The 22,976-nt window shown below is 40.1% G+C and overlaps 1 protein-coding gene across 1 annotated transcript in view; it reads right to left on the bottom strand.

Moving 5' to 3' along the window:
• The window catches only part of LOC110522819 (electrogenic sodium bicarbonate cotransporter 4-like), a 48,354-nt gene extending 44,399 nt beyond the window's left edge, over positions 1-3,955 (bottom strand). The window contains exon 1 of the mRNA XM_036977026.1: positions 3,821-3,955. The gene's annotated coding sequence lies outside the window, so the exon portion shown is untranslated. The remainder of the gene's footprint in view (positions 1-3,820) is intronic.
• Positions 3,956-22,976: the final 19,021 nt, after the last annotated feature.

The following is a 22,976-nucleotide window of genomic DNA, read 5'->3' as shown; positions in this document are numbered from 1 at the left end:
GACAGAATTTTTTTCCCATTCCTCCTTGCAAAACAGCTCGAGCTCAGTGAGGTTGGATGGAGAGCATTTGTGAACAGCAGTTTTCAGTTCTTTCCACAGATTCTCGATTGGATTCAGGTCTGGACTTTGACTTGGCCATTCTAACACCTGGATATGTTTATTTTTGAACCATTCCATTGTAGATTTTGCTTTATGTTTTGGATCATTGTCTTGTTGGAAGACAAATCTCCGTCCCAGTCTCAGGTCTTTTGCAGACTCCATCAGGTTTTCTTCCAGAATGGTCCTGTATTTGGCTCCATCCATCTTCCCATCAATTTTAACCATCTCCCCTGTCCCTGCTGAAGAAAAGCAGGCCCAAACCATGATGCTGCCACCACCATGTTTGACAGTGGGGATGGTGTGTTCAGTGTGATGAGCTGTGTTGCTTTTACGCCAAACATAACGTTTTGCATTGTTGCCAAAAAGTTCAATTTTGGTTTCATCTGACCAGAGCACCTTCTTCCACATGTTTGGTGTGTCTCCCAGGTGGCTTGTGGCAAACTTTAAACAACACTTTTTATGGATATCTTTAAGAAATGGCTTTCTTCTTGCCACTCTTCCATAAAGGCCAGATTTGTGCAATATACGACTGATTGTTGTCCTATGGACAGAGTCTCCCACCTCAGCTGTAGATCTCTGCAGTTCATCCAGAGTGATCATGGGCCTCTTGGCTGCATCTCTGATCAGTCTTCTCCTTGTATGAGCTGAAAGTTTAGAGGGACGGCCAGGTCTTGGTAGATTTGCAGTGGTCTGATACTCCTTCCATTTCAATATTATCGCTTGCACAGTGCTCCTTGGGATGTTTAAAGCTTGGGAAATCTTTTTGTATCCAAATCCGGCTTTAAACTTCTTCACAACAGTATCTCGGACCTGCCTGGTGTGTTCCTTGTTCTTCATGATGCTCTCTGCGCTTTTAACGGACCTCTGAGACTATCACAGTGCAGGTGCATTTATACGGAGACTTGATTACACACAGGTGGATTGTATTTATCATCATTAGTCATTTAGGTCAACATTGGATCATTCAGAGATCCTCACTGAACTTCTGGAGAGAGTTTGCTGCACTGAAAGTAAAGGGGCTGAATAATTCTGCACGCCCAATTTTTCAGTTTTTGATTTGTTAAAAAAGTTTCAAATATCCAATAAATGTCGTTCCACTTCATGATTGTGTCCCACTTGTTGTTGATTCTTCACAAAAAAATACAGTTTTATATCTTTATGTTTGAAGCCTGAAATGTGGCAAAAGGTCGCAAAGTTCAAGGGGGCCGAATACTTTCGCAAGGCACTGTACTTCTGTACTTAAACCCAATCCCATTCCTTCAGATCTAGGAAAATTGTCCTGGGGGGTAGGGGTTAATTTCTGACTGGGCATTAATGTATACACCACATTCAACAATTCAATTCAGCTTTAGGCCTACATTAACCTTTAAGGATGACAATGAGGCATCAGATTTGTAATGATTTTACATCTGTGTGTGTGTGTGTGTGTGTGTGTGTGTGTGTGTGTGTGTGTGTGTGTGTGTGTTTCTGTCTGTCTGTCTGTCTGTCTGTCTGTCTGTCTGTCTGTCTGTCTGTCTGTCTGTCTGTCTGTCTATGTGTGTGTGTGTGTGTGTGTGTGTGTGTGTGTGTGTGTGTGTGTGTGTGTGTGTGTGTGTGTGTGTGTGTGTGTGTGTGTGTGTGTGTGTGTCACACAGGGTTTTTGTAGGCTGATCAATACCTTTGTCAGTCCAGATCACCAGCTGGCCCCTGAGCTCCTGATCATTGGGTGTGAAGGGCATGTTTCACACCCCACATACACCCCGAGTGCTGTTCATTGTAAGGGCAACTCAGAACATGGAATACTTTGACTGAGTGGGCTACTGACAATACTAGTGGTAGGCTTACAGCTGGGGTGCCCAGCTCTGGTCCTTGAGGGCCACAGTCCTGCTAATTTTGGGTGACTGATTAATTTGATTTTGAATGGTTTTCTACCTGAAAACCAGGTGTATGCATTCACTGCACAATCATTCAATAACATTCACTGATTAGGTAAGTACAATGGAGAAATTCAGAACAGCAGGATGAGAAGCTGCAGGGCCTGAGTTGTGCACCCCTAGTCAACACACTTCACTGGATCACAATTCTCCTATTGGTAATGAGTTGCGTTGGAGTCAATTCCATGAAGTTTCCTCACCCTGGTAACAAGGCAGAGCAGATGACACAATCACAACTGTCGTAACTGCCAGGCATAAAGATAAAACAGGGATCAAAGGATTCTAAAATCTCTAAAGCAGCTCAATTCTGATATTTTCCCACAAACTGATATTTTGACCAATAAAGATCTTTTCACATTATTCTTTTTCAGAGCTGATCTGATTGGTCAAAAGATCAATTAGTGAAAAAAATATCAGAATTGGGCTACCTGTGTAGACAATGCCTAAAATCAAGGTTGCATTGCCCTGCTCAGAAGTTGCATACATGCATCAACCAATGGTTCCATGCTATGTCATCGACTGTGTCATCAACTGACAGATTGCTGTAACATAGTTGTGGTTAGCTGATATGTAAAATACCTTTCCAGGTGTTGGGAACTTGAAAAAAACAAGGTCAAATCATGACGTCAGTGATCTTCTGGTTGGAAAGTCGGCTCTCTAGAAAAATGCCAGAGTTTCCGACCTGGATGACCGTTCAGAAATATTTTTCCCAGTCGGAGTTAGTTTTTCCCCCAGTTCCCAGTTGTTTTGAAGGCGGCATATATGCACAACAGCACCCTTGATTTAACTAATATGGTAATGATCAAGCTCTTGATTTTGTATAGTCAGGTGTGCTGGTGTTGGGATAGAACAAATATGTGTAACTAGGGTTCCCCAAGTCCTGGATTAGGAAACAGAAACACTGCACTAAACCATGATAATAACACATGTCCTCTGTAAACTAACAAAGCAACACAACTAGCATAGAAACAGCTCCTGTTCAGAATACACAGCTCATCTGGCCATGGTAGGTTATATCAGGATTCATCTCATATCTAACATCTGGCCATGGTAGGTTATATCAGGATTCATCTCATATCTAACATCTGGCCATGGTAGGTTATATCAGGATTCATCTCATATCTAACATCTGGCCATGGTAGGTTATATCAGGATTCATCTCATATCTAACATCTGGCCATGGTAGGTTATATCAGGATTCATCTCATATCTAACATCTGGCCATGTTAGGTTATATCAGGATTCATCTCATATCTAACATCTGGCCATGGTAGGTTATATCAGGATTCATCTCATATCTAACATCTGTATCTGATGATATATACTCTATCAAATATTCTCCTGTCTTTTCAATATACTCTCCAAAGGCATTAAATAATGCAATAAATACAATGAATGGCTGAGGAAGCTTTCCAACTCATCACTGATCGATCAGATCTATTGATTAACATAAAACATGAGTCCAGTCTCTCCTAACGATGCTACTGTTTCGACGAGCACACATTCATCTTTCAATCAAACTCCAACAGTACAAGCTCATGGCGTACACAACAGAACACAATGTACAAGTTGACCGTGTCTCTTATTGAACTGTATGGATGAAAATCCCAAGTCAAACCAAACCGTTTATTTCCTGATAATGCGTATATTTAAAAGAGTAATGAGAATGCAGTCAGTGATGTTGTTAGAAAAGGTAGCCCTGTTTGTAAAGAACACACAAAAACAGCAAAAACTCAACCACCCAAACAAGTTTTGAACTCCATTCACAACAGAGCATGCATTAACAGTAACAGGAGTCAGTGGCTTACCTGAGCAGACAGTTAGAGTTGAACTGAGAGGAATTAAGTTAATGATGAACTAATAATAGATTCAGTAATGGACGCAGGTCTCAATGTCACTCTGGGCTCTGCTGCATACAACTGTCCTGCACCAACGACAGATAGCTGTTGGTTCTCCTTCCTGTGTATGTGTGTGTGTGTGTGTGTGTGTGTGTGTGTGTGTGTGTGTGTGTGTGTGTGTGTGTGTGTGTGTGTGTGTGTGTGTGTGTGTGTGTGTGTGTGTGTGTGTGTGTACGTGTGTTTGTGTGTGTGTATGTGTGTGCACTGATTCAGGCACGTTCCCCAATACCTCTCTGTACTGGGCCAAGTAACATGCCCTGGGGCGTGCGCGCCCACACACACACACACACACACACACAACCATCGACCCAACCATCAGTAGCCTACCACGGCCTGACACGGAACCAAACCACAGAACAGTCGATTTGACAATTAGCCCCATAGTTCTTGCCAACACAACTAGTCAACCCCACATGAAGGCATTTTTTGAATGTTTTTCTGAGATTTTCACAAGGTGGACCTTCAGGAGGATATAAATACATTGTTTAGAAACAGTGAAGAAAGCACTGGGGAGTGGATGAAGGATATGTCATTAGAATCCTCTCCCTGAAAACTTTTCTTTCACCCTCAATAGCCCTTTGTCATGTGTGTAATGTTCAGATAGGAGGGACATTGTCTATGCACTATAATAGTCTGGAGGAAATCAATAACTACTTGGCATATGTAGCGTGAGCAGGAAAAAAGATCAATAGGTCCTACTGGAACTAAATAATCAGTGTAAACTCTTGCAATTTTCTGGCATCCACTGTCTTGTTTTCTATGAGTTGATTTATTTATTTATCTGTCGATCCCCATTGCAGTCAACCGTCAGCAGGAAAATAGAGAGGTAGATTTCTCACAGTAGATTAGACAGAGGTGCGAATTATAGCCTATCAAAAGTTCCAGCTTTCAAAGTTTTCTGCTTAACGGTCAAATCCTACGTCCGTCAAGCCCCAAAAAAACATTATTCACTTGTCGGTCATAATAGTTTATTGATCTGAATGAATGAACCATCCGATTCCGATTGGATTACGCCCAATTCATCTGCAATATGAATATCAATAAGCTGTTGATTGATCATAGTCTATAGAAGGTCATGAGTCATCTTCTTCTTCTTAGGTTTTATGGCAGTTGGCATCCAATATGTTGCATTACCGCCACCAACTGGACTGGTGTATAAATCCATTATACTTTGTGACACAAAATGTGGAAAAAAACTTACCCACCACCCTATTCCACTGAAGGAAGGACAGGATGTAAAGTATTGACCAGGAAGTAATTGGGAGCACGTCAAAGTTCAAGGATCAGTTATACACCCACGCCCCATTGAATAAACAAACCTATCCACCTAATTTTCGAACGTTGCTATGGGCACAGTTTAACAACGGAAGTGATGTATTCAACTTCCTCTTTACTTCCCTACTGCAATGCACCGGTTGTCAAGCGGTCATCCCTTCTAGCCATAACCGTGGAAAACTTGCCAGAGTAAATTATTTGAAGGAGTCAATTTATAGAGTATAAAAGTCAAGTAAACAAGTCTTAGTGTATAAGTGTAATTTTATATTTGTCTCATTCAAGTTCGCTAACGTTAGCTAGACCTACGAGTCGGCTGGCTCTGTTGTGATAATAACGTTAGTTGTGTTGTGCTTCAGAGTTAAGGGCCGTCCACCAAGCCAATAACTATAATGATAAACTATAGGCTACATAACTATAAAGGTTGGTGTGCATCCACACTAGAGGAACCTTTGTTGTTCATCGTTCTGTAGTCCTACACCTGTCAATCAACTGATCAACGCATCCTACTGCACTCTGCCTGTTAACAATGCGGTAACACAAGACCATTCATGAGGATACGGGTTCAGACCCATCAGAGTGTGTTCGTTGCCGTAGCGACAACTGCAAATAATACTTCAATGTAGGCTACATGTCGGCCTTAAAAAACAGAATACAGTAACTCGTTTTTAAATGCAGCAACAACAAACGCCATTTAGACTGCACATCTAGTAGCTTACAGCAAGTCATTCCCTCGTTGCTCAAGTGGTTTGAGTCTTATTCTTCACTGTGCTCATCTCTCTGTGTCCTGTGCAACTATTTGCAATTTATGAGCGGAACAATGTTATCAAAACCAGCCAAAAGTCATCACACCAATGCACTTTCTCTCCTCAACATTCCCCAACATGCATTTTCTATGCTGTAGGCCTGTTTACATTAATCAGTTAGCAAGACCAAGCCTGCTTCTTTCCCTGAATAGGCTATTAGGTCTAGTATACATTTTGTTTTTAAATAAATAAATGTCATATAGCTTCTGCTATAGATTTTCCTGGGATTTCACAAGAAAAGGAGTGGCCTATTGCAGAGAGGCTCGTGAAGCCTACAACCCAGGAGTCAGTGTTGCCAACTCCTCAGTAAGGAAAGTAGCTATTGGCTGTCGTCATTTGCATAATTGGCTGCTATTGGCTGTCCTAATTGCATAATGTGCATGTAATTGTGATGGACGCTGTAGGAGAGAGGAATAACGTCGTGGGAGAGACAAAAAGTGAGTAAAAAAACACCCTAAATATGTTTAGAACTACAAATGAACTTTCTTCTGTTGATTCTTGTTTTTTTTAATGTCACAATTCCAACCGTCCTCCTTTATCCGGGCTTGGGAACAGCAAAAGTGACCCAAAAGAGACACACACTTATTTTTTTGTTTTTTTTGTTTAGTTTTCTTAATTTGGTTTGAGTTTTAACCTTATGGTCCATTTAGGAACCTACAACAAGTCACAGTAAAACACAGTAAAAATGAAAATCTTTAACCATAACATTTTTTTTTTTTTTTGTATATAATCTACATTAACAATCTAAATGGACCAAAAAGAGACAATAAAAAAACTGTCAATGGCAATGTGAGAAAATGATGGTAACTAGTCTGGCCCTAATTCAGGTTAAATGTTTTTTTTAATGTAAGTCAGTGCGGGATCAGCCAGCGGCGGCTTCCCGCATGCGCGATTCATTTGCAGTCTGGACGCGGAGGGGTGAACATCTCCTGCTCTGACTGCAGCTGGGAGGGACTGCTGCACGAGGACTGGACCGCCTGTGAGTGCTTTGGGACGGGGGTGGGGCCTACAGCAGCATCCGCTGCTTGTTGAGAAGAGTAAGAACGATACGTGCTTTTATGTCAGAGTCTACAAAAGTCTCCAGTAACACCAGAAAAATACACTAGATTTGTCGGTAGTCGCTTTTTTGAAAATGTGTCGTTAGAGGGGTCTGAATACTTGCTAAATATAGCGACAAAGTTGCTAAGTTGGCAACACTGCCAGGAGTAGGTAGCCCTGTTCCTAGAGTGCCGCAGGTACTGCAGGACTTTGTTCCAACTAGGTACCACACCAGAACAACTGAGATAATTGATCAGTTCAATGATTGGCTAAATTTAATTAACCTGGTCTTCCAGGTTGATTAAATCAAAAGCATGAAGTGGGATTGCCTACCCTTGTTATGAAGCCAGTTACGACACAGGAACAGCTAGAAGAGAGAGGCTTGTGATGTGTAGCCGAAGTATGATGCTAAATATTAGCTAGATCATGGCTCTGTAACCCAGTTCCTGGAGAGCTACCATCCAGTAGGTTTTCGTTCCAACTGTAGTCTCGCGCCCCTGATTATAATAATTAGCTGGTTGATAAATTTAATCAGGTTAGTTACAACTGGGGTTGAATTGAAAACCTACAGTGTGGAAATATATATAAAACACGTGAAAATCACATTTTTGACTGCACTTGGCCTTTAAGACATGACCTTTCAGCCCGCAGCAGGATGTGCAAAGATCTGCTCTGTTAACTTCCCACAGATTAGATTTAATATAATAGAAACAGAGAGGGAGAAAAGAGAGGTGTACAGTAAGCTAAGTAAAAAGGGAGAGTGATAGTGGCATGGTAGTGAGTGAGGAGGAGTGATGGAGAAGGGAATGGGAGGAGGAGTGAGGTGAGAGATTGTCAAGCATGTTCCGGAGTGAGCGATCAAAGTAATTAGCCTGAGATTATCAAGTTCGATAATCCAACTCAGTGTCCAACTCAGTGGCGTTGTGGTTAGTATCCACCCTGAGATTGTACGGTTGGGAGTCATACCAAAAACAAAAAATGGGACCAGATGAGTCTCTGCTTGGCGCTCAGCATTAAGGAGATTGGGGGTAAGGCCCTGCGACGGACTAGCATCCTGTCCAGGGGGTATACTTGTACATCAAGTTACATTACTCTACAGAAACAGGAGAAAAGAATAGCTTACAGATAACCATCTTCTCTCGGTTATATCCTCTCAACCAGTGAATATACACTGAACTAAAATATAAACACAACATGCAACAAATTCAAAGATTTTCAGTTAAAGGTTTCAGTAAAAGGGAGTCAGTTCATTGAAATAAATTCATTAGGCCCTAAACAATGGAAATCACATGACTGTGAATACAGACATGCATCTGTTGGTCACAGATACCTTAAAAAAGGTTAGGGGGCGTGGATCAGAAAACCAGTCAGTATCTGGTGTGACCACCATTTGCCTCATGCAGCGTTTCACATCTCCTTCACATAGAGTTGATCAGGCTGTTGATTGTGGCCCGTGGAATGTTGTTCCACTCCACTTCAATGGCTGTGCGAAGTGGCTGGATATTAGCGGGAACTGGAACACGCTGTCGTACACGTTGATCCAAAGCACCCCAAACCTGCTCAATGGTGACATGTCTGGGGAGTATGCAGGCCATGGAAAAAACATGTCCGTTTCCAGGAATTGTGTAGAGATCTTTGCGATATGGGGCTGTGCATTATCATGCTGAAACATGAGGTGATGGTGGCGGATGAATGGCATGACAATCGGCCTCAGGATCTCTGTGAATTCAAATTGCCATTGATAAAATGCAATTGTGTTCGTTGTCTGTAACTTATGCCTGCCCATACCATAACCCCAGCGCCACCGTGGGGCACTCTGTTCACAACATTGACATCAGCAAACTGCTCGCCCACAGGACATCAATACACATTGTCTGCCCTTTGCCCAGTACAGTTGAAAGCTAGATTCATCCGTGAAGAGCACACTTCTCCAGCGTGCCAGTGGCCGTCGAAGGTGAACATTTGCACACTGAAGTTGATTCCAGGTGGCTGGTCTCAGGCGAGACCGTAGGTGAAGACGGATGTGGAGGTCCTAGGCTGGTGTGGTTACACTTGGTTGTGAGGCTGGTTAGACATACCGACAAATTCTTTAAAACAACATTGGAGGTGGTTTATTGCAGAGAAATTAACCTTTAATTCTCTGGCAACAGCTCTGGTGAACATTCTTGCAGTCAGCAAGCCAATTGTACGCACCCTCAAAACTTGAGACATCTGTGGCATTGTGTTGTGTGACAAAACTGCACATTTTAGACTGTCCTTCTGTTGTCCCCGGCACAAGGTGCACCTGTGTAATGATCACGCTGTTTAATCAGGTTTTTGATATGCCACACCTGTCAGGTGGAGAGATGATATTGGCAAAGAAGAAAGGCTCACTAACAGGGATGTAAACACATTTGTGCACAAAATTTAGCCAAAATAAGCTTTTTGTGTGAATGGAACATTTTCGAGATATTTTATTTCAGCTCATGAAACATTGGATCAACACTTCACATGTTGCGTTTATATTTTTGTTCAGTATAATATGACAATGATATTACTATAATGATATAATGCAAATCAAGGTTATAATAGCCTTTCCAAATAAAAGAGTACATAAATAATCTGTAAATCATAGAACGTATAAAGCTAGACAGAAAGAACACACACATTCTGCTCTCTTAGGTAAAAATAAAACAATCTCTATAGTTCTTCCTCTCCATCAGGGTCTCTTTGGTCCCTCTCTCCTTATACAGCCACACACACACACACACACACACACACACACACACACACACACACACACACACACACACACACACACACACACACACACACACACACACATACTGTTATCTCTTCCTTATCTTTTTTCATTAATATTCATAGTTTAATTAATAGGGGTGAATTTGCATATCTATTATCAAGAGGATCCAGTCCTTTAGATTACTCTAATCCTGCCCTCACACACACACACACACACACACACACACACACACACACACACACACACACACACACACACACACACACACACACACACGGCTCAGTCTTTCATGTCTGACGAGAGGGCAAGATATAGAGGGGACACAGACCTGAGGGCTTCGCCACACACACACACACACACACACACACACACACACACACACACACACACACACACACACACACACACACACACACACACACACACACACACACACACACACACACACACACACACACACACACGCCAGAGAGGAGACAGATTAGACACAGTTTTCTAGTTCACATCATATGGTAGTATTAATATACACTGCAATCAGTACATTCCTGACTAGACTCCCAGTCCCTGCCACTGAAAAACATCCCCAGAGCATCATGCTGCCACCACCATGCTTCACCAGGTTTTCTCCAGACGTGACGATTGGCATTCAGGCCAAATAGTTAAATCTTGGTTTCAACAGACCAGAGAATATTGTTTCTCCCTGTCTGAGAGTCCTTTAGGTGCCTTTTCAAACTCTAAGGGGGCTGTCATGTGCATTTTACTGAGGAGTGGCTTCCGTCTGGCCACTCTCCCATAAAGGCCTGATTGGTGGATTGCCGTAGAGATGGTTGTCCTTCTGGAACGTTCTCCCATCTCCACAGAGGAACTCTGGAGCTCTGTCAGAGTGACCAATGGGTTCTTGGTCACCTCCCTGACCAAGGCCTTTCTCCCCAATTGCTCAGTTTGGCAGCTTTAGGAAGAGTCTTGATGGTTCCAAACTACTTCCATTTAAGAATGATGGAGGCCACTGTGTTCTTGGGCACCTTCAATGCTGCAGACTTTTTTGGTACCCTTCACCAGATCTGTGCCTCAACACAAACCTCTCTAAGGACAATTCCTTCGACCTCATGGTTTGGTTTTTGCTCTGACATGCACTGTCAACTGTGGAACCTTATATAGACAGGTGTGTGCCTTTCCAAATCAAGTCCAATCAATTGAATTGACCATTTACCAATCAAGTTGTAGAAACATCTCAAGGACGATCAATGGAAACAGGATGCACCTGAGCTCAATTTCAAGTCTCATAGCAAAGGGTCTGAATACTTTAATACATTTGCATACATTTCTAAAAAGCTGGCTTTGCTTTGTCATTATGGGGTATTGTGTGAAGATGGATAAGGAAAACATTTAATTAAATCCATTTTAGAATAAGGCTGTAATGTAACAAAATGTGGAAAAGGTCAAGGGGTCTGAATACTTTCCGAATGCACTGTATCTGCTGTATGTGTGCTTGCATGCACATGTGTGTGTGTGTGTGTTGTACCTTTATCTACATAAGCAACATGTTTGTAAAGAGAAGAGGAATAATTCCCAGAATATAGCCTCTTATTTATCTCTTTCTGATATAATTGAATATATTAATAATGAAAATCAATATTCCTCCAGGGAAAATAACCAAGAACTTTACCCTGACTACTGTATACTGTATTCTACTACTGTATACTGTATTCTACTACTGTATACTGTATTCTACTACTGTATACTGTATTATACTACTGTATACTGTATTCTACTACTGTAGACCTACTACTCTACCACCCCTTCTCTCTCTCTCTCTCTCTCTATCTCTCCTTCTCTCCCTCTCTTTTTCTCAATTCAATTCAAGGGGCTTTATTGGCATGGGAAACATATGTTACTTTGCCAAAGCAAGTGAAATAGATGAAATAAAAAATGTACAGTAAACATTACACTCACGAAAGTTCCAAAGGAATAGAGACATTTCACATGTCATATTATGTATACATACAGTGTTGTAACAGTGTGCCAATAGTTCAAATACAAAGAAGGTAAAGAAATAAAACATATATCAATTCAGTTCAATTCAAAGGGGCTTTACTGACATGAGAAACATATCTTTATATTGCTAAACCAAAGTCAAATAAACAATAAACAAATGTCAACATTTTAACAAAAAAAGATTAGAATTTAACAGTAAACAACGGTTTCAAAAAGACAATTCAAGTTTTATATTATCAGCTATGTGCTGTGTTTCAGCAATGTGCAAATAGTTAAATAAACATAAGTATTGGTGATATTTACAATGATGTTTGTTCTCCACTGGTTGCCCTTTTCTTGTGGCAACACATCACAAATCTTGCTGCTGTGGTGGCACACTGTGTTATTTCACCCAGTAGATAGGGGAGTTTATCAAGATTGGAATTGTTTTCAAATTCTTTGTGGATCTGTGTAATCTGAGGGAAATACAGTCTGTGTCTCTAATATGGTCATACATTTGGCTGGAGGTTAGGAAATACGGCTCAGTTTCCACCTCATTTTGTGGGCAGTGTGCCCTTCTCTCGAGAGCCAGGTCTGCCTACGGCGGCCTTTCTCAATAGCAAGTCTATGCTCACTGAGTCTGTACATAGTCAAAGCAGTCACAGTGGTCAAGTATTCTGCTACTGTGCATTCTCTGTTTAGGGGCAAATAACATCCCAGTTCTTGGATGTTTTGTTGATTATTTCCAATGTGTCAAGTAATTCTCTTTTTGTTTTCTCATGATTTGGTTGGGTCTGAATGTGTTGCTGTCCTCGGGCTCTGTGGGATCTGTTTGTGTTTGTGAACAGATCCCCTGTACTAGTTGGCGGAGGGGACCCTTTCCAGGTTTATCTCTCTGTAGGTGAGGGCTCTCGCTCTCTCTCTCTCTCTCTCTCTCCGTCTTCTCTCTTTCTCTCCCTCGTCTCTCTCTCTCTTCCACATCTCTCTTCCACATCCCTCTTCCTCTTCTCTCTCTCTCTATCTCTCTCCCTCATCTCTCTTTCCCTCTTATCTCTCTCCTGTGTTTGTGTCATCCTTCAGTTTAAGTGTCTATAAGCTTCCTCAATCCTTCCTGTTGTTAACACTGTGTTCTGGAAATGATGACAAAGATTACATCAAACATGAGACTGCTCGAAAGACACACACACGGCTGGGTGAGACCCATTATTAATTCATACTCTGCCATTGTGTATGCCCAAGAGTCCCACGAACAGCGGGAGGAGGAGAGAGGGATTCCTAGAGGGGGTACAAGAAGAGAGGCGAGAGAAGAGGGGGAGTGTGACAGATGAAAAGCAGGATATTTTAGGATGGGGACCCTGGAGAAAATGTCAAGATGATAACAGATATAAGGATTTGCTGCTGTAATCATGATAGATATTGAATAGAGTGATTCACAGGGTCATGATCTGTCAGTTGTCAAACAAACATATATATATACACACACACACCCTCTTATCTCTCACACACCCTCTTATATCTCTCCCTCTTCTCACTCTCTCATCTCTCACCCTCTTCTCACTCTTGTCTCTCTCTCTCTCCCTCTTCTCACTCTCTCATCTCTCTCTCTCATCTCTCTCCCTCTTCTTACTCTCTCATCTCTCCCTCTTCTCACTCTCTCTCTCCCTCTTCTCACTCTCTCATCTCTCTCTCTCTTCTCACTCTCTCTCTTATATCTCTCTCTCCCTCTTCTCACTCTCTCTCTCTCTCTCTTATATCTCTCTCTCCCTCTCTCTCTCTCTTATATCTCTCTCTTCCTCTTCTCACTCTCTCATCTCTCTCCCTCTATCAATTCAATTCAAAGAGGTTTTATTGGCATAGGAAACACGTGTACATGGCCAAAGTGAAAGTGAAATAAACAATAAACAAAAGTGAGAAGAAACAAGAAATGTACATTAAACATTGCACGCAAAGGTTTCAAAACTATAAGGACTTTTCAAATGTTCTATTATCAGCTATGTATAGGGTTTTTAACAATGTGAAAATAGTTGTAGTATGAATAGTAGGTGAAGATAAGTAAACTAATAAATATTGCTTGTATTCACAATGTTGTTTGTGCTCCTCTGGTTGCCCTGTTTACATGGCAACGGGTCACACATCTTACTGCTTTAATTGCGGTGTTGCTTAACAGATATCTTATCTTTCTCTTGTGTTTGTGTCACCCTTCACTTCAAGTGTCTACAAGCTTCCTTGATCCTCCCTGTTGTTAACGCTGATGACAAAGAGTACATTAAACATCAGAAGGCTTGACACACACACACACACACACACACACACACACACACACACGGCTGGGTGAGAACCATTATTAATTCATACTCTGCCATTGTGTATGCCCAAGAGTCCCACGAACAGAGAGGGATTACTAGAAGGGGTACAAGGAGAGGAGAGAGGGGGGTGTGACATGAAAAACAGGAGGTTTTCATGGGACCCTGGATAATTTGATTCATTGATTGATGCTGTAGGGGTGTGTGTTTGTGTGTGTGTGTGTGTGTGTGTGTGCGTGTGTGTGTGTGTGTGTGTGTGTGTGTGTGTGTGTGTGTGTGTGTGTGTGTGTCACATGGGGATGTGGGAAACCTACTCCTCAGCCTGAAGTGTCGCCATTTGCACCACCTAACTTGTGGCGCCGACCAAATCAGGAGGAAGTGGTACTGTACTCACAAGCAGCCTGACACACATTTGTGTGTTTGATACCCTATAATACTGACACACCTGAGGGCAGAGCTGACATTACACATGTCAGTCACATAATTTAATTACAGGAGAGACAGAGAGAGAGTGATGATGAGGTGATAGATGCATGGTCACGGAGCAGGCCAGGTATATCAACAGTAATCTTCTTGTGGGATTGACTGAACAGGAATGAAAGGCGCTGGAATCTAATCAGATAATCATGAAGCAGAATTTCATAATCGTGTGTTAATTATACAGCTACAACAGATGAGTGTCTTATTTACAGGAGTCCATCCCTCCCTCTGTCTCTCTATCCCATTTCCTCTCACTTTCTGTCCCTCCCTCCCCCTCATCTCTGTCTCTCTCTTCTTCTTAAAACCTTTAACATCTTTCTGTTGAACTCCTTAAACATCTTTCTGTTAAACACCTTTAACATCTTTCTGTTGAACACACATCTTTCTGTTAAACACCTTTAACATCTTTCTGTTGAACTCCTTTAACATCTTTCTGTTAAACACCTTTAACATCTTTCTGTTAAACACCTTTAACATCTTTCTGTTGAACACCTTTAATTAACATCTTTCTGTTGAACTCCTTTAACATCTTTCTGTTGAACTCCTTTAACATCTTTCTGTTAAACACCTTTAACATCTTTCTGTTGAACTCCTTTAACATCTTTCTGTTAAACACCTTTAACATCTTTCTGTTAAACACCTTTAACATCTTTCTGTTAAACACCTTTAACATCTTTCTGTTGAACACCTTTAACATCTTTCTGTTGAACACACATCTTTCTGTTGAGCTCCTTTAACACCTTTCTGTTAAACACCTTTAACATCTTTCTGTTGAACACCTTTAACATCTTTCTGTTGAGCTCCTTTAACACCTTTCTGTTAAACACCTTTAACATCTTTCTGTTGAACACCTTTAACATCTTTCTGTTGAACACACATCTTTCTGTTGAACTCCTTTAACATCTTTCTGTTAAACACCTTTAACATATTTCTGTTGAACACCTTTAACATCTTTCTGTTGAGCTCCTTTAACACCTTTCTGTTAAACACCTGCAACATCTTTCTGTTGAACACCTTTAACATCTTTCTGTTGAACACCTTTAACATCTTTCTGTTAAACACCTTTAACATCTTTCAGTTGAACACCTTTAACATCTTTCTGTTGAACACACATCTTTCTGTTAAACACCTTTAACATCTTTCTGTTGAACACACATCTTTCTGTTGAACTCCTTTAACATCTTTCTGTTGAACTCCTTTAACATCTTTCTGTTGAACACACATCTTTCTGTTGTACACACATCTTTCTGTTAAACACCTTTAACATCTTTCTGTTGAACACCTTTAACATCTTTCTGTTGAGCTCCTTTAACACCTTTCTGTTAAACACCTTTAACATCTTTCTGTTGAACACCTTTAACATCTTTATGTTGAACACCTTTAACATCTTTCTGTTGAACACCTTTAACATCTTTCTGTTGAACACCTTTAACATATTTCTGTTGAACACCTTTAACATTTTTCTGCTAAACACCTGCAACATCTTTCTGTTGAACACCTTTAACATCTTTCTGTTGAACACCTTTAACATCTTTCTGTTGAACACCTTTAACATCTTTCTGTTGAACACCTTTAACATCTTTCAGTTGAACACCTTTAACATCTTTCTGTTGAACACACATCTTTCTGTTAAACACCTTTAACATCTTTCTGTTGAACACACATCTTTCTGTTGAACTCCTTTAACATCTTTCTGTTGAACTCCTTTAACATCTTTCTGTTGAACACACATCTTTCTGTTGTACACACATCTTTCTGTTAAACACCTTTAACATCTTTCTGTTGAACTCCTTTAACATCTTTCTGTTAAACACCTTTAACATCTTTCTGTTAAACACCTTTAACATCTTTCTGTTGAACACCTTTAACATCTTTCTGTTAAACACCTTTAACATCTTTCTGTTGAACTCCTTTAACATCTTTCTGTTAAACACCTTTAACATATTTCTGTTGAACACCTTTAACATCCTTCTGTTAAACACCTGCAACATCTTTCTGTTAAACACCTTTAACATATTTCTGTTCAACTCCTTTAACATCTTTCTGTTGAACACACATCTTTCTGTTGAACTCCTTTAACATATTTCTGTTGAACACACATCTTTCTGTTGAACTCCTTTAACATCTTTCTGTTAAACACCTTTAACATCTTTCTGTTGAACACCTTTAACATCTTTCTGTTGAACACCTTTAACATCTTTCTGTTGAACTCCTTTAACATCTTTCTGTTGAACTCCTTTAACATCTTTCTGTTAAACACCTTTAACATCTTTCTGTTAAACACCTTTAACATCTTTCTGTTAAACACCTTTAACATCTTTCTGTTGAACACCTTTAACATCTTTCTGTTAAACACCTTTAACATCTTTCTGTTGAACACCTTTAACATCTTTCTGTTGCACACACATCTTTCTGTTGAACTCCTTTAACATCTTTCTGTTAAACACCTTTAACATCTTTCTGTTGAACACCTTTAACATCTTTCTGTTGAACACCTTTAACATCTTTCTGTTGAACACACATCTTTCTGTTGAACTCCTTTAACATCTTTCTGTTAAACACCTTTAACATCTTTCTGTTGAACACCTTTAACATCTTTCTGTTAAACACCTTTAACGTCTTTCTGTTGAACTCCTTTAACATCTTTCTGTTAAAAACCTGCAACATCTTTCTGTTGAACACCTTTAACATCTTTCTGTTGAACACCTTTAACATCTTTCTGTTGAACACCTTTAACATATTTCTGTTGAACACCTTTAACATCTTTCTGTTAAACACCTGCAACATCTTTCTGTTGAACACACATCTTTCTGTTGAACTCCTTTAACATCTTTCTGTTAAACACCTTTAACATCTTTCTGTTGAACACCTTTAACATCTTTCTGTTGAACTCCTTTAACATCTTTCTGTTGAACACCTTTAACATGTTTCTGTTGAACACACATCTTTCTGTTGAACACACATCTTTCTGTTGAACACCTTTAACATCTTTCTGTTGAACACCTTTAACATATTTCTGTTGAACACCTTTAACATCTTTCTGTTTAACACCTGCAACATCTTTCTGTTGATCACCTTTAACATCTTTCTGTTGAACACCTTTAACATCTTTCTGTTGAACACCTTTAACATCTTTCTGTTGAACACCTTTAACATCTTTCAGTTGAACACCTTTAACATCTTTCTGTTGAACACACATCTTTCTGTTAAACACCTTTAACATCTTTCTGTTGAACACACATCTTTCTGTTAAACACCTTTAACATCTTTCTTTTGAACACCTTTAACATCTTTCTGTTGAACACACATCTTTCTGTTGAACACCTTTAACATCTTTCTGTTGAACACCTTTAACATCTTTCTGTTGAACACACATCTTTCTGTTGAACTCCTTTAACATATTTCTGTTAAACACCTTTAACATCTTTCTGTTGAACACCTTTAACATCTTTCTGTTGAACTCCTTTAACATCTTTCTGTTAAAAACCTGCAACATCTTTCTGTTGAACACCTTTAACATCTTTCTGTTGAACACCTTTAACATCTTTCTGTTGAACACCTTTAACATCTTTCTGTTGAACACCTTTAACATATTTCTGTTGAACACCTTTAACATTTTTCTGCTAAACACCTGCAACATCTTTCTGTTGAACACCTTTAACATCTTTCTGTTGAACACCTTTAACATCTTTCTGTTAAACACCTTTAACATCTTTCTGTTGAACACCTTTAACATCTTTCAGTTGAACACCTTTAACATCTTTCTGTTGAACACACATCTTTCTGTTAAACACCTTTAACATCTTTCTGTTGAACACACATCTTTCTGTTGAACTCCTTTAACATCTTTCTGTTGAACTCCTTTAACATCTTTCTGTTGTACACACATCTTTCTGTTAAACACCTTTAACATCTTTCTGTTGAACTCCTTTAACATCTTTCTGTTAAACACCTTTAACATCTTTCTGTTAAACACCTTTAACATCTTTCTGTTGAACACCTTTAACATCTTTCTGTTAAACACCTTTAACATCTTTCTGTTGAACTCCTTTAACATCTTTCTGTTAAACACCTTTAACATCTTTCTGTTGAACACCTTTAACATCCTTCTGTTAAACACCTGCAACATCTTTCTGTTAAACACCTTTAACATATTTCTGTTGAACTCCTTTAACATATTTCTGTTGAACACACATCTTTCTGTTGAACTCCTTTAACATCTTTCTGTTAAACACCTTTAACATCTTTCTGTTGAACACCTTTAACATCGTGTGTGTGTGTGTGTGTGTGTGTGTGTGTGTGTGTGTGTGTGTGTGTGTGTGTGTGTGTGTGTGTGTGTGTGTGTGTGTGTGTGTGTGTGTGTACATCTGATGATCCATTAGTCTCAGATCCCCATCAGCGTTTAGGGCTGCTTCTATTCATTGACTCCCATTCTGTTGAACACCTTTAACATCTTTCTGTTGAACTCCTTTAACATCTTTCTGTTGAACTCCTTTAATATCTTTCTGTTAAACATCTTTAACATCTTTCTGTTAAACACCTTTAACATCTTTCTGTTAAACACCTTTAACATCTTTCTGTTGAACACCTTTAACATCTTTCTGTTGAACACACATCTTTCTGTTGAACTCCTTTAACATCTTTCTGTTAAACACCTTTAACATCTTTCTGTTGAACACCTTTAACATCTTTCTGTTGAACACCTTTAACATCTTTCTGTTGAACACACATCTTTCTGTTGAACTCCTTTAACATCTTTCTGTTAAACACCTTTAACATCTTTCTGTTGAACACCTTTAACATCTTTCTGTTAAACACCTTTAACATCTTTCTGTTGAACTCCTTTAACATCTTTCTGTTAAAAACCTGCAACATCTTTCTGTTGAACACCTTTAACATCTTTCTGTTGAACACCTTTAACATCTTTCTGTTGAACACCTTTAACATCTTTCTGTTGAACACCTTTAACATATTTCTGTTCAACACCTTTAACATCTTTCTGTTAAACACCTGCAACATCTTTCTGTTGAACACACATCTTTCTGTTGAACTCCTTTAACATCTTTCTGTTAAACACCTTTAACATCTTTCTGTTGAACACCTTTAACATCTTTCTGTTGAACTCCTTTAACATCTTTCTGTTGAACACCTTTAACATGTTTCTGTTGAACACACATCTTTCTGTTGAACACCTTTAACATCTTTCTGTTGAACACCTTTAACATATTTCTGTTGAACACCTTTAACATCTTTCTGTTTAACACCTGCAACATCTTTCTGTTGAACACCTTTAACATCTTTCTGTTAAACACCTTTAACATCTTTCTGTTGAACACCTTTAACATCTTTCAGTTGAACACCTTTAACATCTTTCTGTTGAACACACATCTTTCTGTTAAACACCTTTAACATCTTTCTGTTGAACACACATCTTTCTGTTAAACACCTTTAACATCTTTCTGTTGAACACCTTTAACATCTTTCTGTTGAACTCCCTTAACATCTTTCTGTTGAACACCTTTAACATCTTTCTGTTGAACACCTTTAACATCTTTCTGTTGAACTCCTTTAACATCTTTCTGTTGAACACCTTTAACATCTTTCTGTTGAACACCTTTAACATCTTTCTGTTGAACACCTTTAACATATTTCTGTTGAACACCTTTAACATCTTTCTGTTAAACACCTGCAACATCTTTCTGTTGAACACCTTTAACATCTTTCTGTTGAACACCTTTAACATCTTTCTGTTAAACACATTTAACATCTTTCTGTTGAACATCTTTAACATATTTCAGTTGAACACCTTTAACATCTTTCTGTTGAACACACATCTTTCTGTTAAACACCTTTAACATCTTTCTGTTGAACACACATCTTTCTGTTAAACACCTTTAACATCTTTCTGTTGAACACCTTTAACATCTTTCTGTTGAACACCTTTAACATCTTTCTGTTGAACACACATCTTTCTGTTGAACACCTTTAACATCTTTCTGTTGAACACCTTTAACATCTTTCTATTGAACACACATCTTTATGTTAAACACCTTTAACATCTTTCTGTTGAACACCTTTAACATCTTTCAGTTGAACACCTTTAACATCTTTCTGTTGAACACACATCTTTCTGTTAAACACCTTTAACATCTTTCTGTTGAACACACATCTTTCTGTTGAACTCCTTTAACATCTTTCTGTTGAACACCTTTAACATCTTTCTGTTGAACTCCTTTAACATCTTTCTGTTGAACACCTTTAACATCTTTCTGTTGAACACACATCTTTCTGTTGAACACCTTTAACATCTTTCTGTTGAACACCTTTAACATCTTTCTGTTGAACACACATCTTTCTGTTAAACACCTTTAACATCTTTCTGTTGAACACCTTTAACATCTTTCTGTTGAACACCTTTAACATCTTTCTGTTGAACACACATCTTTCTTCGACACACAGTATTGCTGTATACAACACTGTACATTACACTCAAACATACATTACACATGACCCTTATAGTACCCAGCTCAGCTTTATTTATTGCTGTTTAGGAGTTCTTATTATACCTGTTCAGCTTACATGTAAGGACCCTATAGTGTCTGTCTGAGAGGAGGAGAGACCCTGTAGAGTCTGTCTGAGGGGAGGAGGGACCCTGTAGAGTCTGTCTGAGGGGAGGACGGTCCCTATAGAGTCTGTCTGAGGGGAGGAGGGACCCCATAGTGTCTGTCTGAGGGGAGGAGGGACCCTGTAGAGTCTGTCTGAGGGGAGGACAGACCCTATAGTGTCTGTCTGAGGGGAGGAGGGACCCTGTAGAGTCTGTCTGAGGGGAGGAGGGACCCTGTAGAGTCTGTCTGAGGGGAGGAGGGACCCTGTAGAGTCTGTCTGAGGGGAAGAGGGACCCTGTAGTGTCTGTCTGAGGGAAGGAGGGACCCTGTAGAGTCTGTCTGAGGGGAGGACGGTCCCTATAGAGTCTGTCTGAGGGGAGGAGGGACCCCATAGTGTCTGTCTGAGGGGAGGAGGGACCCTGTAGAGTCTGTCTGAGGGGAAGAGGGACCCTGTAGAGTCTGTCTGAGGGGAGGACGGACCCTATAGAGTCTGTGTGAGGGGAGGAGGGACCCTATAGTGTCTGTCTGAGGGGAGGAGGGACCCTGTAGAGTCTGTCTGAGGGGAGGAGGGACCCTATAGTGTCTGTCTGAGGGGAGGAGGGACCCTATAGTGTCTGTCTGAGGGGAGGAGGGACCCTATAGTGTCTGTCTGAGGGGAGGAGGGACCCTGTAGTGTCTGTCTGAGGGGAGGAGGGACCCTGTAGAGTCTGTCTGAGGGGAGGAGGGCCCCTATAGAGTCAGTTTGAGGGGAGGAGGGACCCTATAGTGTCTGTCTGAGGGGAGGAGGGACCCTATAGGGGACATGGGATCTAATGATGGGATCTAACTAGACATGGTGTTTAAAGCTTGGGTTTAACTGAACATGGGGTTTAACTGAATATGGGGTTTAAAGCTGGGGTTTAACTGAACATGGGGTTTAAAGCTGGGGTTTAACTGAACATGGAGTTTAAAGCTGGGGTTTAACTGAACATGGAGTTTAATGCTGGGGTTTAACTGAACATGGAGTTTAATGCTGGGGTTTAACTGAACATGGAGTTTAATGCTGGGGTTTAACTGAACATGGAGTTTAATGCTGGGGTTTAACTGAACATGGAGTTTAATGCTGGGGTTTAACTGAACATGGGGTTTAAAGCTGGGGTTTAACTGAACATGGAGTTTAATGCTGGGGTTTAACTGAACATGGGGTTTAAAGCTGGGGTTTAACTGAACATGGAGTTTAATGCTGGGGTTTAACTGAACATGGAGTTTAATGCTGGGGTTTAACTGAACATGGAGTTTAATGCTGGGGTTTAACTGAACATGGGGTTTAAAGTTGGGGTTTAACTGAACATGGAGTTTAATGCTGGGGTTTAACTGAACATGGAGTTTAATGCTGGGGTTTAACTGAACATGGGGTTTAAAGCTGGGGTTTAACTGAACATGGGGTTTAAAGCTGGGGTTTAACTGAACATGGAGTTTAATGCTGGGGTTTAACTGAACATGGAGCTTAATGCTGGGGTTTAACTGAACATGGGGTTTAAAGCTGGGGTTTAACTGAACATGGGGTTTAAAGCTGGGGTTTAACTGAACATGGAGTTTAATGCTGGGGTTTAACTGAACATGGGGTTTAACTGAACATTGGTTTTAATGCTGGGGTTTAACTGAACATGGGGTTTAAAGCTGGGGTTTAACTGAACATGGGGTTTAAAGCTGGGGTTTAACTGAACATGGAGTTTAATGCTGGGGTTTAACTGAACATGGGGTTTAACTGAACATTGGTTTTAAAGCTGGGGTTTAACTGAACACTGGGTTTCAAACTGGGGTCTAACTGGACATGGGTATGCTCTCTCAACAAACACTCATCAC

Source organism: Oncorhynchus mykiss, chromosome 5 (assembly GCF_013265735.2).
Source record: "Oncorhynchus mykiss isolate Arlee chromosome 5, USDA_OmykA_1.1, whole genome shotgun sequence".
NCBI classification, from domain to species: domain Eukaryota; kingdom Metazoa; phylum Chordata; class Actinopteri; order Salmoniformes; family Salmonidae; genus Oncorhynchus; species Oncorhynchus mykiss.
This window is presented reverse-complemented; position numbering and strand designations above follow the sequence as displayed.